The following is a 17,677-nucleotide window of genomic DNA, read 5'->3' as shown; positions in this document are numbered from 1 at the left end:
AACTAATATCCAATAACATATAAAATATAAAATAAAATGCATTGAAAAACAATGACGACGAAACATAACGCCGGCAAATTTTTGTGTGTGCAGTTTTTTCATGTCCCGGATTTCATAACGCCGATTCATACAAAACAAAAAACAACGATTTAAATTACAACGTTAAATTTAAATCATTTTGAATTAAATTCCTAAAAAGTAACCTGGAAATCGTGTGCTCGTACTTATACAATCCCCACCCTCCACCACCACTTAAAATTGATGATCTACGATTGAATCCTTACGTGTCTAACGATTGCTATGATAAACGTTGTAATATATAGCAAATATATATAGTATTAATTCCCCTGCTCGAATTCAAGCCTGTTTCTAATGTAAATCATACAGGAACACAATGAAGGATTAGAAGCATTGCCTCGGTTGCAAGTAATGGACGTCATAGATGGAATTAATGATCACATTCACAGCCGAAAACGTGTAATTGTTACACTAGAATACCAATTCCCGGTTAATTAGATCATAATTATACGTTTACAGCATAGTTAATGTCTTTCATTTATTCAAACAAAAATGGTGTTCACAATTGATATGCTTGTTAGTATAGTTTAATTATAGGATTAGAGTAAGCTTAGATCTCATAATCGTTGAACATGTAAAAAAAATTTAATATAATCCTACTTCGCCTTCTTCTAGTTTTATATTTCTTTATAAATGGATGGATGAATTCTAATTCATGATTTAAATTGTTTGAAAATTGTTTTTGAAAATGTTTGAATTAAAGGAAACAAAAATACAATTAACTTTTTCATTGAATTAGGAATAATAATTTAATGTAAAATTTTTTTATATAAAAATGTTGCTCATACTGTTTTGATAAGCTGCATACTTAAATTATAAAATTAAAATTAATTTAGGTTGTCCAAGAAAAAATTGTAAACTATGATGTCTACAAATTGTCGCAAAGAAGAGGTTAAAAAAATAACCTCTCTTCCATTAATTATATGGAAAGTGGTGTAAGTTCAGTTTAAAAAAAAATGAAATATCACGTAATTTATGCTTAATTTAATGTAAACTTATTATGAATAACTAGTTAATATTTAATTTCTTTAAAAGTGCTCATGTTTTGTACAATTTAAAATTGGTCGATAAAAGAAATTGAGTAATCATTGATATAAAAACTTTTAATTTTCTCCAGACAAAAGAACTTCGGACTTACACCACTTTCAAAATAGACGATCCATATATATTTCTTCTACAATTTTATTCTTAATTACTGTAAATTGTTTCTTTTTATAAATTAGAAAGCTTACACGCAACTGAAAGTGGAATTAAAAGGAAAATAATTTAATTGATTCTCATTTATTATAAAAACATATGAGATATATTATGATAAATATGTCAACATGCATTTTATTATTACGTATCAGTATCAAATAAATAATTATAATTATTGTAAAAATTAGAAATATAAAAAAAAACAATGTAATTAATTGTTAAATGTAATCCGAATGAAATAAATTAATTAAACAATTTATTATATACGTATCAGCGTTATAAAAGTAAACTTATTTTGTGTAAAAAATTGAAATATAAAAGAAAAAACAATTTAATTATTTTTTAAACAATATTATAAAAACGAGAAAAAAGTTAATAAACAATTTAATATGTATCAGTGCCACTTAAAGATAAACTCATCGATTATGAAAATATTAAATAATAAAACGAAAAAAAGGAACGTAACAGTAATTAATTGATTTTTACATTGTATTACAAAAAAATAAATCAACACGCAATCAATTACCTTATATCAGTAGTATTAATCATGCAAAACGGTAAAACGAACGAGCACCATTAGATTTGAAAAAAATCTCATACTAATGTTCACATATTTCTTATCTTGATTTAAATATAAATACCTACTTACTTATCTACCTATCACTGAATCAAAAAAAAGAAAAAGAACACTGAAAGAATACTCGATTAATTATTCTATTTTAATCGAAAACGTGTAAAAAGAGAATTTTAATGGCATTCATGAAAAAAAAGGGATTACTTAACGAAGATATAATCGTTCTATCAAATTCGTTTCTTTTTATCTGGATTAAAAAATCCCTGAGATCTTCAGCCGATCTTAGCTAGCTGATACGATCAGCTAATTTCATTTAATTAACTCTCTCTCTCTCTCTCTCTCTCTCTCACTCTCTCTTTCTCCTATTTGCACGTATTAGTAAGATTTTATATTAAAAAAAAAAAAAAATAATAATATTATAATTTACTAAATATTTTAAATATAAAAAAATGAAAAAAGATGATATGGGATATGGAAATATGAACGTTAAAATGTTTCTTTAAACTTTTTATTGTTTCCTTTTTATTTTCTTTATTTAAAGTCGCACAATACAAGGGAAGCTTTTTTCATCGTTTATCATTTATGCACACTTCTAGGTAATTTTTGATGTTAAACTTTTCACAACTCAACAAGAAATTTAAGTTTTCTTTTATTTAGATACACGCGACGTATCTACCTCATGCGAAGTCCACTTATATACTTTCTAACTTTTATGCTTTGCCATTTACCCCCATTGTCACATACTGAATAAAAAATATGCACACATATATATATATATATATATATAAGTCAAATTCAATTGGAGGAAAATGTAAGGGAAAGTAAATATTATTTTTAAAATACTTAATTAATTGTATATTTTTTGAACAATTAAAATGAAAAAATAAATAAATTTTTTCCAAACTTAATAATACAAAAAAAAGAAAATATAATAAAATTAATCTCATAATTTTCAAGCATACCTCGTAAACAAATTTACTATATTTCATTTCTTCAAAGTAATTAGACGCAGATGTTAATTACCCTTAAAATGATATATCACAAGATAGGGAGTGTAATTAAAAACTTCAAAATAAAATGTGATTGGAAGGATGGTAAAATTTATCAATATTGATCTCAAACTTCCTGTATTAATATTTAAATTTACAAATAATTTCCATAATAATCGAAATAACTTAAAACGAAGAAGTAGCATTCATAGTTTGAAAGTTTGAAAAAAAAAGCACCGTGTATCTACCCATATAAAAAAAATGTATTGACGTAGCACAAATTATAACTCTACGTCATTTACTTTGAGCATAAAAAAAAAAAAAAAAGAAAAAAACATTCTTATCGTCAATTTCCATCCCTTCCTTTGGTAAAAGCTAAGCGTGAAAGTTCACGCAAAAACGGATCTTACATTGGCTCGTAAAAAGACCATTAAAATGATATCTATAAAGTAAGAAGCAAATTGATGTTACTTTGTATAGCGTTAGCAATGACAGCACTGAAATGAAAGAACATCAATTATTTTTTTTTTAACATTTGTTTGCTTTCTTTTAGATAAAAAAAGAAATGCATGAATTTATTAAAAAAAAAAATGTTTCTACGTTCTTGATATTTGTTTAAATTTATCACGAATCAATAAAATATATCGAAATTCAAAAAATATCGTTTACAAAATGATCATCGTTTATTGATAGAATTTGACATTAATTCTAACGAGTTTCAAGATAATTAGACGAAAAGCATAGTTGCAAACTAGTCTCGAAGGACGTACAATGTGGCATCATGATTAGCACATATGACACGTGTTAACGAAACATGAGGACATGCATAATACGAGAAGTTCTATCAATGTGAGAGAAACAAGTTTAAAGGGCTACTATTTTATATATTTATTATTCCTGAGCTGATAATTTCGATCAAAGTAAGAATTGTTAAAAAGTTTAAGTATAAGAACCCCCCCCCCCAAAAAAAAATAAATAAAAAAAAAAACAAAAAGACAACAAAAGGGATTCTTTTTCTTCAAATACCAAACGACTCAGTTGTTTTAAGGGATCATCCTTTGAAACCTTATCTCATAAGGAAGCTCACAAAACGACGAAACAACATTCTAAACATCGGAGTCATGCGAAAACGGCACGATACGGCACGTCCAACCTCCTGTCATGCGCGTGAAGAATTTAAACAGGATTCTAAGATGAGCCTACACTCTCAAAATGTCAATAGTAATTTATCTTTCTTATTTATTTATCCTTCAATAACGATGACACACGTATTATTTTCTTTATCGACACTTTTAGCTTTTTCAATAATTTCTTTATAGAAAAATACACCTGTCATAAACGGAACAATTGTGGACACAAAGATAACCAAAGATAACCAAATGAGATAAGTGAATAAATCGCATCAGTTAATACTTTTTTCGAAAATGTTGAAAATAAAAAATAACGTTGATTTATGAGAAATCTATAAAAATACATATTAATGAGAAATATGGAGGAAGGGGACAAAATATTAACGTAATTAACGTCTTCCTTTATTCGAACATTGACAAACAAACACTACATCTAAATAAATCATCATTAATCAAACCGATAATAATTTCCAGAAGACTTTAAAACAAAAAACCATTCATTCAAACCATGAAAAAAGATCATTTATTTAAAAATACACGATACACATACGATACGAATAAATATTATAATAATAACACACGCACACATTCATTTTTCCACAAGTACCATAAATGATGGTAAAGGTAACCAAATAAGAAATCGCAATGGTTTGAATTCAAATTGAGTTCAAACAGGGAAATGGGGGTGGGGAGGGCTAGTAAATTAGAAAAATCTAACAAAAGATATGATATATATACATATATATATATAAATGTTGTAACGAAGAAGGAACCTTAAAAGGGGGTGCACATACAACTTACCTCAATGGAGGCAATCAGAAACCACAGCTGGTAGTCTCGAAGGACAGGAAGGCGGTAGCTCGACGATCCTGCTGGTTGCCTCGAGGGAAGTTCAGCCCGGGCGGCATGGCTCCCACCTCTTCACCCTGATGCTCCCGGCTGCTATTGCCCGGCAGGAAGAAAACGTTAATAATATCTCTTTTTTCACTATTATTATATCTTTTATCTCACTTTTTTCTCTTTTATACAATAATTTTGGATAATCAAAAAAATCACTTTTCTTTCCTTTTGTTATCAATCGTAATAATAATTATATATATGTTAGTTTAAATCTATATTTAATCATCCGATTGTTATCAATTTTAATTATAGGTTCACCGTAATTGAACGAAAAAGATCTTTATCTTTTCGAAGAAACACCACGGAACAAACAAGAAAATTCCAGAATCACATTTTCAGATTTTGTCCTGGATTGAATAAATAAAAGAGAGAGAGATAAGAAATCGAAATTTTTTTTCTTTCTTTTTCGTCTGTCCAACCTATCTTTTTCTTTCTTCTTTCTTTCTCACCCCCTTCACCCACTCTCTCTCTCTCTCTCTCTCTCTCTCTCTCTCTCTCTCTCTTTTCTATATCTTTCTCTATTTCACCGAAGTTCACATCGCGTCGCGACGACCACCGACGACCACGTCCGGCATCGCACTGGGTCGATATACGTGTGTGTGTCCTTGCGAATGTCCTGTACGTGTATGTCAATGCGTGCTTACGTGCGTATATGCGTGCGTGCGTGCGTGTTTATCGCGTAAACGTGTTATGTTGAACACAGGACAATAGATGATCCAGAAGAAATTCGTCAAAAGTGGAAAGAAAATAAAAATAGAGAAATGAAGATATAAAGGAATACACAATTTAAAAAAAATAAATAAATAAAATAAAATAAGAAAAGGTAGTAAAGAAGAAAAGAAAAGAAAGAAGGATGAATCAAAAGGGATACAAGGAAAATAAACTGGAGGAAATTTTCTTTAACGATGATAAGAAGAAAATTGTTGAAAGATGAGAAAAGAAGAATAGTAAAACTAGAAGAGGGAGAGGAATAGACAGAAAAAATAGAAGAAGTAAAAAACTAAGAATAAGAATAAGAAGAAGAATAGGAAAAGGAAGAAGAAGAAAAAGAAGAAGAAGAAGAAATACGGAAGGAAGAGGAAGAGGAGGAAGAAGAAGAAGGAAGAAGAAGAAGAAGAAGAAGAAGGAAGAAGAGGAGGCTCGTGAAAGTACGCGACAAGCCTATTTTCAAAAATGATGATCGAATTTGGAGTAACGAACGTATGAGACTATCGATAGAGGATCAGAAATGGAAAGAGAACAACAGCACGAAGACCTGGCCAACAGGACACGATGGCCCGGCCACTGCGCCGGCACTGAGGCTACGCCGCAGCCTCGGTCTCCTGGTGCTTCCTCCCTTCCACCCCTCATGCTGATTCGCTCTCTCTCTCTCGCTCTCTCACTCTCTCATTCTCTCTCTATGTATATATATCTGTCTCTTTCCATCTCTTTCTACACAGAATCCCTACTACTGCGCACGCAGTCTTTCTCTCTCACCCTGTTCCCCCCTCCCCTCCCCCTCTCTCTCTGACTCTTTTACTCTCCTCTCTCATTCTCTCTCTCTCTCTCTTTCTCTCTTCCTCTGCCTCCCCCTTATCCTCCTGTTAGTTCTCCGTTTTCATTTGATCTTTTCCCCTTTCTCCAAACATACCACCACCCACCCCCTCCATTAAAACTATTCCCCCTCTCTCTTTTCTTATCCTTTGGATACTCTCTTTCTCTCTTTCCTTCATTCTCTATCTCTTTCCCTATTTTTTTTTACAATCCTTTTTTTACTTTATACGCTACATTTTTTGCTTCCCTTTTTTTTTGTGTTTTAATGTTTATTTTCTATTTCTCTTTTTATATTTCGCGTTATGTGTCCTATACGATAACATTGAAATCTCTTTCCGCCTACCTTTCGGTGTTCCTACTATCTCATGCACCGTTCTTTTTAATTCAGTTACGTCTCACGATATAGAGTGGGGTTTGGGCCTTTCGTTGAACAAGGGTTCTAGTTCTTTTTAAATAACCGGGCACGCGGATCCTTTCGACACGTTCCTGAACAATCCACCACCTTCTTCCCATCAGCACCACCTCTACTACTCACTACTCTCCTCTCTCTCTCTCTCTCTCTCGTTTTCCTTCTCCCTCTTTTATCCTTTTCCACCCCCTACCCCTTCATCATTCTCATTTTCTCTCTCTCTCTTTATTTCTCTCTCATTCTGTCTTTCTCTTTCTCTTTTAGCGTTCATCTTTCGACGTATCCTTAGCCGATTCTCTGTACGCGCCCGCGTATACGACTACTACTACCACCCCCACATCTCACTACGAATGAACAACCATCCAACCACCCCATCCACCTTTTACCACCCTCAACAACGAGGAAACGCGTTAAAGCGTCTACTCCATTCCTTTGCCGATTCGCATTCTACTATTCTTTTCTTCAATATGGGGGTGAAAGAGAGGGTGGAGGAAAAAAAAGAAGAAAAATATCGGCCTTTCTAAACGTACAACTGTTATTCACCCCCCCCCCCTACTCACTCTCAAACTATTTCTTTTTCTGTGTAACTCCTTCCGATTTGTATCCATCTTTCTTTATCTCATTTGATTTTTTTTTTTTACTTAACGTCGAATGTATTATCATTGTATCTACCTTTTTATTCCCTTTCCACTGTTTACCTTTAAATATAAATAAAGATTGTAGTATCCACGTTATATTTGATTAAGTATTTCTTTTGAAGAAATGTAAAACTTTTATCACACGTATACACACGTACACGAGTATACAATATTTATATAACGAGTATCAAATTTATACGTGTTGCTGGTGTTAAATTTGAAACTTCAGATTATTTTCCTCTTTTTTTTTCTTTTCTTCTTCCATTCCTTCAACGTGTGAAAAAAAGAACGAGAAACTGTTACGACCTTAGACCCTTTTTTGAATTTGCTTTCGTGACTGTTACTAATTATCAGGATAAGAACATTTACTCTACGTTAAGTGACATATATATAGATACATACATACATACATGCATACATACATACATACATACGTATCACATAAAGATATGAAAGTGTAATAAACGCGCACGCAAAGAAAGAATTCGTTCTAAAGTCTTGCACGACCTCGATAAAGGTTCCGCCCACGTATCCGATTAAAACCAACGTCGATTCGAACTTAACCCACCATCTTCCCTCTCCCTCACCCTCACCCTCCACCCTATGCGGTCACGCAAGATGAAAAGCTACGGTCTATCCTTATTCGGCCGTATCGATTGCTGCGATAAGAGACGTTGCATGCATGTCCTTGACTTGGGTATACCTTTCCGTTTCCTGGGCCAAGGCCGCCAGGTGTGAGATTAATCGTTCAGAAATCGTGAGGTTTTTCGACGTTAAGGGCGAAGGTACAAAAAGAAGGGATTCTCTACGGTCATTAGGAATCACAGGTATAAGTGCTGTTTCACTTTTTGATAAGAACTTGTACGAAAAAGGTATACCTAATGATATATTATTCTATTTTTGTTTCTTCCAATTATATTTTTATCGAAATACTTATTATTACTATGATTTAAATTACTAAGTGATAAAAGTTATATGGTAAATGGATCGTAAATGCTTTAACTATGAACATTTTTTGTTGAATTTAATGTAAAGTTTTTGTTGAACGTAAATGATTAATTTGATTGCAATATAAAATTAACAAAAATTAGTATATTTACGCACGAAAGATATTGTTCAGAGCGTAAAAATTAATGGAAGAAATCATTTTCTTTTTATTTCTGTTTGTTATTCAATATGATTTGAATAATATTAAAATAACAATAATCATTTAAAAATTTATTGGATACAATTAAAAAAGATAATTTAAATAATAGAAAGAAAATAAAATAAGAATAACATACAAATCGTTAAAATTATCATCGAACAATTGTCATAATAAAAATATTAAGTAGTAACGGAAGAAATAAGTCAGACAGATCAGATACGATTTCAAAACATCGTTTCCTGTTTCCCATATAGAATAAATATATTACGACGAATTAAAAATAATACTTCAGTAAATTCATTTGATGCATTCCCAATGTCAAAATTATTCTATTCGTGTCAAAATGCACGTGAAATATCCTAACCCGAAGGCATTTTAAATGTTCGATCACGCACAATGTTTCTCCATTCTTTCCATTAGTGGATATTATCGGGATCTCTATTTCTTTTCCGTTATCGTGGCATCAAATTACTGTGACCTCCCTCCTATGTTTTCAAACTTCCTGTACCACCCTAATAATGTTCACATCAATGCTACTATGCTACATATACTTCTGATATTGTTTCTTGATTTGATTGCCATGAAAGAAAAACCCTGGAATTCTGGGTATCTCTGAATTCCAATATAGATCTCTCATTTAACAAGAGAGAAAAAGCTAAAAATAATACTCTTATACATTTTTTCTATCTAACGCTTCTTAAAATCAAGTTTGTTTGTAAACACGAAAGAAAACATACAAATAATAATTGTTTCTTTCATTCACTTTGAAAAAAATGGAATCTTATTTTCTTATTGATTTTGTTTAATTTTATTTCATTATTTCATTGTACCGGTATTATTCTTCGTAAAAAAAGTAATAGGAAGAATAATCTTATATTATTATCGATTTGATTCAGTATTAATTAATTATTATTTGATTCACTTGGTGTCTTATTTTCTCAAAATATGAAAAACAAATAATAAGCAATGTTATATTTTTTTGTTTCATTTGATTAAATATCATTGAATAATTGAATCCTTTTAATAATAATAATAATTTATGTTACACATAAATGTTCAAATAAACCATAAAAATAATTCCTTCATCTCTTACGAATTCTAGTCGAGTATTATTGAATAACGTTATATATCTTATCGACGATTTGTTTCATTGACGGGGTAAAAAGCGTGCATTAGATAAAACAAATGGCGATGAACGGGTGCGTGATAGGAAATTTTCAACGGCATTGTGACTGACCCTCACGTATGAGTATGCCTCTCCGATGGGATTAGGTTCGAATTTGGAGCGCCACTACTACCACTACCACTACTACCACCATCATCAGTGAGTTTCGAAAGCCGTCGAAGCTCATGTGTTGTCGTCGTGTGCTGTGCACTATGTCATTTGTTCACTGGTGCACTTGCTAGGTTGGAAGCTAGCTGGCAGAACGCATTTGCATCAGGAAATAATTCGTAAGGTCGTGAGGTGTGTGTGTGTGTTCCCGTAGTACACCACACCTCAATGTACTCTTCACAATATAAAATGTTTCCACTTTTAGTCACCGCGTCCTGCATTTTACTAGCAGCAATAGCAGCAGCATCAGCAACATCAGCAGCAGCAGCATCGGCAGCACCACCATTTACGTCGCCAACTAGCTCCCAGATAGAAACGACGGCGGATGTGACGTAGTCTTGGCAAAGCTACTCGTCGACGATTGATCCTCTCAAAATTCACAAAACATGTAGAACGGTGAATTTAACTGTTACTATTTACGACGTTTACAAAGAATATCTTTTATCACAATATAAGTTATATGTAACAATTGTTTATAGTAGTTAGTTATTATATAATAACTTGGATTTATATATATATATATATGTCGTGTTAAATTAATACTTGTCAAATTAATTACCATTTGTTATTTTAATTGTTATTTTTAATAAAAAAGAAAATACATTTGAAAATATTTGAGCATCTTGACGAAATAACATGAAAATATAAAATATAGATAATTATTATATTATAAAAATATTGAGTATATGGTGTAACAAAGTAGAACAAACTTGGCAAACCTAATCTAAATTTACGCATTTAAGTCGTGAAACATTTTTCAAATTATATGTATATCAAGAATTTGTTCAAAAAATAATCCTAAGCGAAGTTATTTACAATATTACAAAAGCAAAGTTGAATGATATTTATCGTTATATAAGATATGAATATAAAATTAAATATAAAAAGTTTCATTAATTGTTGTAATTATGATAATAATTCACACAACTCAATGTACTCTATATAATCACGTAATAATTTCTCTCGTCGTTCGCTTGTTTCACACTGCCCTCGATTATCCAAAATTCATTCTCTAATACATTATTTTCTTTTCCAAACACATACTAACAACCAGGATAAACACATACATACACACAACACGTCCAACGTACATACAATAATCGTAACTGATATTGCACCAAAATTTACATTTGAAATTCGCTGTTTTGCTTAGCAACCATTCCTTAACAGGTACATAGTCACATATAAAACTTTTTATCAAGAAATCGTTGCATTTTTATTTTTATTTTCTTTTCATTTAAAATATTTAACATTTCAAACGCACAAATACGCATTAAATTCGGATCCCACATTAATAATCAAAAAGAATCAAAATATTTGTTGCTCGATTTGCAAATTGTCATTATTATATTTACTCAATATCATTAACAATTTTTAATTAATTAATTTTTATTATATTTCTTTTCTCATTCCATTCGAAATAAATATCAGTAATTAACTTATTAATTTTATGAAAAGATAAAACAGTCAGTTCGAGATTTGTATAAAAGGTCTAGTAAACATGAATGAATAAATAACTCTTTTAATATAAATTAACTATTATTATTATATTATATTGAATTGAAAATCTAAAAATTTATAATATTTCTACCTACGAAATAATTCTTGTTGATATTAAGAATAGTTTTTACTTATTTTCATAATAAATTTATAATAATCTTGAGCTAGTGAATTTCTAAACGAATTCATTTATATTAATTTTAAGACTCATGTTATTTAAACATTTTTTAATTATTTCTGTGAATATTATAATCCCTAAAAATATCAGATCGTTTTTTCACTACCCTGTATATATAAAATGTTCAAAATGAGTGATACAAACTGACAGGTGTAACATCAAAACGTAAAAAAAAATTCGAGTAAAAGTAGTAACATGTTTTCATACGAGTCTCTGTTTACGAGAAAGTCGTATTAAAAAATTCTAAATTTAAAAACCTTATTCCAATATTCAATTTCTAATAATTATGGAAAAAACATTAATTAAATAATTCGTACTTACAATTAGTATTATCCTTCTATCTGCACGATGACGATTCGGAAATCGTTGTCCGTAAAATTCAGCTACTTGTAATGCGTACTTGTCACAGTTCAACGACTAGAAGCAAACTAAACATAGGACAAATAAATCTTGCTGTTAATAACAAAATGTAAACAGTAGAAAGGGTAATAAATACAATAATATATATAAACGAAAGAAAATTTCATTGTCAGTTATTGTAAGTTATTGAAGAAATTAAAAGGACAATGTGTGTGTACGTGTATTCTGTAGAATTTTTAAATACGATTTTTTCAAAAATGAAATATCAAACAAAAATCTTTTATTTCATTGTTTATGTTACATATAAAATCTTTGTTTAAAAATTATTTATAAATATCTTAAATAATTTGATCATTGATAGAATTTTAAATACGATTATTTCTTTTCAAACAAATCTATCAAATTGCAATATATCTATTTAATTATAAAATCAATATTTTTTCAAATAAATAAAATAATTATTTAATTAAAACTATTAAAATCTATTAACTATTTCCGGCACAGAATTGCAGATAATAAAAAAGCTCTATGTTGCATAGAAATCATATTATGATTTAAATGAAACCAAATTTATATATTTTTATTAATAGAGGTATTAATAACGAAGAGTAATAACCAATTGTTTTGTGTAAATAAGACGAAATATAAACTTATGAGCATGTGTAGCTATTGTAATAATATTTCGAGGTGGGATTAAAAATGTCTTATCGTACATTACGGTGTATCAAAAAGGTTAGACACTTTTAATCCCACCGTGTGTGCCAAAGAGTTAAATAACATTAACGATTAACTTAACGATTGTTTCTACAAACGAGTTCATCGCGTACAATAAAATTTCAAAAATCTTGCATTAAAAAATCCTCTACCCAAAATAATAATAAAAAAAACATAAGTGTATACACACACACACACACATACCTATTGAACTATACAAATGATATATATACATAAGTTCTAAATTTCGAGTTAGTCAAACTAACCGCATCCTTCCGCAGAAGGTAGGACAATCTAAGAGAAATATCAAAACCAGGAACGCATTTCTCATAGTGTAGGACATTTTACGTGGACTTAATGAGTACGAAGTGAGAATTGGAGTGAGATAGATGAAAGAAGAGGTGGTGGTGGTCTAGTCAGCAGGAAAGGCTAGACAAAAGGAACGGAGTCTATTTCCGCGTGGTTGGACGATAGCAGGGAAGAAGTAGCAAAGAGAGAGAGAGAGAGAGAGTGAGAGATAGAAAATGAGGGGAACAGTGAAAAGCGAGTATACGAGAGTGAGGAGAGAGAGAGAGAGAGAAAGAGAGAGAAGGAATAAGATAGAACGAGAGGTATGCTGGTGTGTTGCAACCATTGTCAGCAACACGGTGTCGGTTGGGAAGATGCAACAATAGCTGGAGTCTACTGTCACCAATGCGTCGACGGCTTTTCATCGTCCCATAAACGCTATCATCGACCACGACGACGATAGCTATCTTCTTCCCTTTCCCTTCACACTACACTCTCACCACTTCAACTCTTCATCCCACTTTTACTCTACTACTCCTTCAAATCCATGTAGGGAAGCACTGAAGAAGTCAAGAACGGTAGTTCGAGGAGTATATACGTGAAACATGCTGCCCTAGGCAACGTTTTTCCCTCTATAGTTACTATCACTTACTACTACCACTACTTTACTGCCTTTTTCTTTACATCCTTCCTTCCTTCCTTCCTTCCTTAGTTACTTTTTTTATTTTTGTTATTATAAAGGTAGGTGAAAAGAAGTTGAACAATTTCGTTACAATCAGTGGTAGTTTAAATGATAGACAAACTAAGCAGTTAGGCCTACAAAAGGGTCTCGAAGGATCTCTTAGATCTTAACATTAAATTTACCACACCTGATCAAATGATTGCGTCCTGTAATTTGTAAAAATGTGATTCATCCTTCCTTCCTTACTTCCTTTTCTTTTTTTTTGTCATTGTAAAAGTGGGTGAAAAGAAGTTGAACAATTTCGATACAATCAGTGGTAAGCAGACTAAGCAGTTGATCCTACCGAATGGCCTCAAGGGATCCCTTAAATTTTAACATTAAATCTGCCATGCGTGATCAAATGATCACGTTCTATAATTTGTAAAAATACGGTAATTTATAAATATCCTGTAATTTGTACAAAATGGTCAACGCATAAAATGTACATTATTCATTTCTAAGTACAAACTAATATATTATTCACTATCCAATTGGCTAAAATTTTATTCCATGTTAAGATGTATGTTTTCTTTTCTTTTCAAGCAATCAATTGAGAGCTCACGGTAAAATTAGGTATACATGAAATGTAAATAGGTTTAGTGTTAAAATGTATTTTCATTTGGGTTCCAGGAATATTATGTGTTTTTTGAAAAACTTCATTAGTGTATTATGGTATGTATGATATAACCACACGTAATTTTAAAATTTGCTTAATTTAATTGATTTATCTTACCGATTACTGATATTAACACTTGCAGTATGATAAATAATGTCTACAATAAATCTGAAACGATTATGACCATTTTTTTTTGTTTACTATTTGAAGCCATTTGAATTTACTATTTGAATATGAAATTTTGTTCAGATTTCATATAAAATACTACTCTAATAATTATTTCTTCATTGAATCACTCTTTGGTACCATCAAAATCACTTAATAGGTAATTGGTTTTATTCACCCTTTAAAAATATAAATACTTTATTATATTGTTCAAATATGTTCCATTCAAATCATTATTTATGATAAAACAAGAATCATTTAAAAGTAGCTTAAATACTGACAATTAAAAAATAATATAAAATATCTCATTACATCTTTTTTTTTATTAATAACTTAATAAGAATTTTATTGAAACTTTATTTTTGCTAAATTAGGTTTGATAACCCCAAAATGTTCCTCGCTTGAAACTTTCTCACTTGATTTATCCACCATTCGATACCAACACGTTTTTTACTTTGATAAATCGTCATGTTCAACTAACAAATTGCAGAAACAGGATTTCCTAAATTTATCGACATATGACAAATGCATTTAATGAACCACTAATTGGGGATTCTACATTCACTCTTAACAGGATACTAATAACCAATGATTTTGTAGACACGGTTGTGTAACACGGAAAGATGAGGGGGTGAAAGAGAGAGCAAGAGAGAGATAGAGAGAGAGAGAGAGAGAGAGAGAGAGAGAGAACGAACTTCGAAATCCGTTGGAGCGTTTCACGTCGTATGTTTGTAATGAAGATGCAAGCTTGCTTCGAGAAGTGTCACACAGACACCAACTTGAAACTAATCTCTAGGGATAAGCCGACGACTAGTAGTACGTGTGTGCCCATGTTGGATTTTCTGGATTAAGTTTCATTTGCATACACTCGATTACGGCCAACGTCATTTCTCTATACTCTTTTATATGAGATATTTCAACTGGACTTTTTCTTTTTATATGGGAACATTGGTTATTGTATCTTTTTGATTTATTTCTTTTATTTTTTTTGTTTTTTGGTGATATATTTCAAACGTTTAAAGCATGGTTTCTCAATCAAACTGTATTAGGTGTTTCATTAATGATAAGTTGAACTGTATAATTTTTATACAAAATATTTCAATAAACGTTCAGACACACAAGTGTATTTTAATATTTAAACGAGTATCATGAACATAATGAAATAATATATAATACATTTTAAATATATTATGATTTGATTATATAAACAAATCATTTGAAATTAATTGATTTTTAATCAGAAAATATTTTTATTTTGATCTTATAAATATATATGTTTTTTGATTGTTATTTATGTGATAAAACATTTAAAATGTTTGAGAATCCCTGGTTTAGATGTAGTTCAATTCGAGACATAGAAATATGGAAGAACAAGGATTAATTGTTGGAAATAAATCGATTTATAATTCCATGAACAATGTCCTACATTTTATCATTTAATTACTAAAACTGTGACGATAAGAGCATCGTAATATTTTTTAAATGATCGTCAATCGTTGTACATTGTTAAATGAAAATTGTACGAAGAGTACAGTTTTTTGAAAATAATAATTTAATATTATTATTATTATTTTAATCATTAAGTTATCTATTATAACTATTATATCTATTATAAATTGTAAATACGATGAATATTATCGTGATTATATTGTGCAATTAATCGAAAAAATAGCACCGAGTAACTTTTTTAAATCAATTAGGTAAATATACTTTCTATTTCCTCAAATATTCTTTTCTTAAAACAAAATTTGGAAAGATGAATAAAAACATAAAATAACAACAATAAAAAATAAAAATACAAATTTTCAATTGCTTCAATTTGCTACTAATTTTTTAATTTAAAAAAATTTCGAAAGAGAAAATTCGAGGAAATTGAAAGTTTTGAAGTAGGGAAACTGGAAGATATTTAAGCAGTTGAGATAAAAAAAAAAAATAAAGAAGAAAAAAGGAAGAGAGAAGAAACAGAAATAGGTAAAAAAAAATCTTTTTAAGGAAAGAAAAAAAAGAAAAAAGAAAGGAAAAGATATTCCTCGAGTAGGTATAGCAAGTGAGTACTTCAACGTAGCTTCGCTTGGTAACGTAACTCGATACTTGGAAAACGAATTATTGCAGTCTTGCGGTAATTACTCCCGACTGAAATATAGTACCCGTATTATTGCTAATATAGCTATGAAGTAGCAACCATATCGTCTACGTTAATATATTCCAAGTTTGCCAGTAATTGCCAGATTTGATGAGTAGCCATATTTTACAACCAACGTTAATTTCCCTCCTTCCTTTTTTTATTCATTCTTTCCTCTCTCTCTCTCTCTCTCTCTCTTTTTCTTTTATTTCAAATATACGATGCATTTTACTACGGAAATCATATTCGTGGTTTTCGACACGACCAATTTTACCTTTTATGTTTTTTAATTAGACCTCGACCATTTTCATCGTCAAGATTCAGCATTATAATTTCTATGACAAATTAGACTTACGATGGCAACATTATAGATGATACTTTCACGACAAAGAGAATAATTTTTTTTTTGTGAATAACAATTGATGGAAAATGTCAAATTAAGTTTTCCCGTATCAGTCTTAACCCATTACCCGCCAATGGGGTAATACCCCCTTTTTTTTTGGGACGCATTTTCAATTTTTTTTTTTTTAATAACTGCAATTTCAAAATGAAATATATTTTTTAAAAATATTACAAATAGTTACTATTTTATTTTAAATCAATAATTAATGATATAAAATAATTTTTATATTTAAATGAAAAAGAAACAATTGTTACAAAAATAGTTCTATTTGGTTAGCATAAATATCATTTTACAGTTAATTTAATTTCTTTTGCAATTTCAGGTAATAAATTAAGAAGACTAAAAAAATTGTTCTACTTATGTTTATTCATTAATAATAATTTCAATTTGTTTACCTTGAATTTCTAATTTTTCAGATAATTTTTAATAATTGTTAGTAACGTTACCATTTACTGAATTTGCTTCAGTATTTTTTTTTTTTTTTTTATTTATTGTCTTCATTGTCTCCATAGCGGAACCCTCAAGTGCAAAGGATTTATTTAGAATTAAAAAAAAAAAACAAATCGTTTTCCTGTCAACTAGGCTCTATTCGTGTTAACGTTGAAATTAGGCTAAGGCCTTTTCTGTCCTCACAAATTCTACACCTTGGTAAACTCGAAATGGTGCCTCTTAATGCCCGAAG

At 30.1% G+C, this 17,677-nt stretch overlaps 1 protein-coding gene across 6 annotated transcripts in view; it reads right to left on the bottom strand.

The window, feature by feature from the left end:
- LOC107065356 (inactive dipeptidyl peptidase 10) overlaps positions 1-10,036 on the bottom strand; it is a 170,933-nt gene extending 160,897 nt beyond the window's left edge. Inside the window, exons 1-2 of one of the 6 annotated variants that reach the window (XM_015318969.2) lie at positions 9,833-10,036; positions 4,770-4,910 (exon numbers count right to left, since the gene is read on the bottom strand). The gene's annotated coding sequence lies outside the window, so the exon portion shown is untranslated. Of the gene's footprint in view, positions 1-4,769; positions 8,266-9,832 lie in introns of those variants that run through there. The other 5 variants (XM_015318970.2, XM_089176135.1, XM_089176134.1 and 2 more) reach the window with 5 other exon arrangements.
- Between the last annotated feature and the right edge of the window lie 7,641 nt (positions 10,037-17,677).

The sequence above is a fragment of the Polistes dominula genome, unplaced genomic scaffold (assembly GCF_049000335.1).
Source record: "Polistes dominula isolate Pdom_NZ unplaced genomic scaffold, Pdom_raw_medaka contig_21, whole genome shotgun sequence".
Classification (NCBI taxonomy): domain Eukaryota; kingdom Metazoa; phylum Arthropoda; class Insecta; order Hymenoptera; family Vespidae; genus Polistes; species Polistes dominula.
The sequence above is the reverse complement of the archived record's forward strand: the minus strand, read 5'-3'. Positions and strand labels throughout refer to the sequence as shown.